Genomic DNA, 2,230 nt, shown 5'->3' with positions numbered 1-2,230 from the left:
GGAAGGGACCACCCTCTGGAAAAGAGATCGGGATGTCAGCCCCCTCCCCGCTCTTCGGCACCTGCCCGGGCTAGTGCAAGGTGTCCCGCCCCATGGCGGGGCTTGGAGCCAAATGATCCTTAAGGTCCCTTCCAGCCCAGCCTGTTCTGGGACCTGTGAAGTCCCTGCACAACGCTGCTCCCTTACAGCGTTTCCCTTCTCCTGTTAGTAGGCGGAATAGCCTGCACAAATAGTGTATAAAACCGTTTGTCTTGCAATAAACGATGTAACAGTTAAAAAGTACTTTTTAATATTCTCCTCGCCGAGAACTGAAGTTATAGGACAAGGATTAATGGATACAAATTGAAAGAGGGGAAATTTAGGTCAGGTATTAGGAAGAAATTCTTTCCGTGAGTGTGGTGAGACACTGGAACAGGTTCCCCACGGAAGTCATGAATACCCCATCCCTGGCAGTGTTCAGGGACAATTTGGATGAGCCTTGAGCAACCTGGCCTAGTGGAAGGTGTCCGTGTCCATGGCAGTGCAGATGGGACTAGATGGTCCTTAAGGTCCCTTCCAACCCCTTCATATTCCATGATTCTCTGATAATATTGCCTAGTTGCCTTCAAGTACACTTACTTTAAGTTCTATTTTCATTTTCACCTGGGTACTGTGATGGAAGTACGGAAATAGGTAGTGGGTTTTTACTGAAAATAGATTTCCACTGTGTCGGTTTTTGATCTTGCTTGGCAAACAAAAAACAAAGTGAAGAACGTAGTTAAAATCAGAGGTGCCTTGCCTTCTTTCCAAAATGTCTCATAAAAAGTGAAAAACATGTCATTTGTTTTTCAAATAGAAGCACCAGGCTCTATTTTAGCATGAAACAAAATCGTTCTGTTTTATAAAAGCAGAAGATGCCACTGATTTCACAGCACTGTGGAACCATCTCAAGTCACTTTGATAACGGCAGGTGATGAAAACAGTTTGTCCCTGTTGCTTGGGGGGACTTTGAACTAACTAAAGATTTTTGAACTAACAATGTTTCCCTTAGATGTAAAGATCACACCTTGAACATCAATGCTCTGCTCAAACCAACTGACATTTCTCTCCAATTTCCACCTTGGTAAGCACCAGCAAGTCACAATTTGGTCTCAGAGTCCAAAAGCTGATTTGGCACATCATGCACAGATCTCAGATAACAGGTTCAGCATATTCACAGGCCTGCTTTGGCTGTTGATTTGTTTCTATCTACACCTTAACCACATCTGGAAAGAGAACAGACAGGACATTTTTGTTCATTCTGCTACAATTTGTGTTTAATGAGTTGAATGTGCAATGTAATGCAAGCACCAGTAGAGTCATTTATAATGGATGTTAAACTTGGAAAGCTAAAGCAGCAAACCATTTTCAGCTTAGGTAAGTGTTGTGATTCTCTGATAACCACGAAGAAAAGTAAATGGAGTTTGCATATCTTCACTGCTTCAAGGAAGACATGTTTGTGTTCTCAGCCCTCAGAGCAACTCCACTGTAGCCTCCCACTCATCTGCTCTTGCTGATCTCAGGAGTGGGTCTCAGATTGTTTGCCAGTATTTAAAAACATCGTGACCTGAGGAGGAATCAGAAACTTACTCTTATCAGCAGAGTTTTATCTTTGTTTTACTAATTTCAAAAGTGCTTGTGTTAACATCTAAGAGCAGTGGAAAAGTAAGACAAACCCAGCATTTTTCAGTTCTAGAATTTCCTCTTTTCATTTTCAATTCTAAAATGCCTTCTTTTCTCTTTCCTGCTCTCTTGTTGCCCACACCTATTTCTGTTACCATCTCTGTAATTTATTGACCAGCTGTGGGTTGGGTTTGGTTTGGTGGTGCTTGTTTGGGGGTTTTTACCACAATCTTTAAAGGTACCTTGCCCTTCTAATTCCTTTTCACAACGCTCCATTCACTTTGACTACACTCACTGCACTTCCTTGTGGCAGGAATCCAAGAAAGCTTAAGAAATACTTCACCAAGCATTTCTCTGCCTACTCTCCTCCATTGTCTTGTGCAACAAGGCAGCTCATCTTACCAATCAAACAAGAAGCCCTTTCTTGCCTCCCATAAGGCAAATGACAAGCTGCAACAGTCATCCAGGGCTCATGCTATTCAAAATACGCCTGCACGCTGATAAAGGCACTATCAAATTGTTCATCACTGCAGCAGCCCTTGTTTTTGCACGCAGACTTCTCTGTGCCGTTTCCTTTTTTCCTCATCAG

Source organism: Corvus brachyrhynchos, unplaced genomic scaffold (genome assembly GCF_000691975.1).
Source record: "Corvus brachyrhynchos isolate BGI_N302 unplaced genomic scaffold, ASM69197v1 scaffold319, whole genome shotgun sequence".
NCBI classification, from domain to species: Eukaryota; Metazoa; Chordata; class Aves; order Passeriformes; family Corvidae; genus Corvus; species Corvus brachyrhynchos.
The sequence above is the reverse complement of the archived record's forward strand: the minus strand, read 5'-3'. Positions refer to the sequence as shown.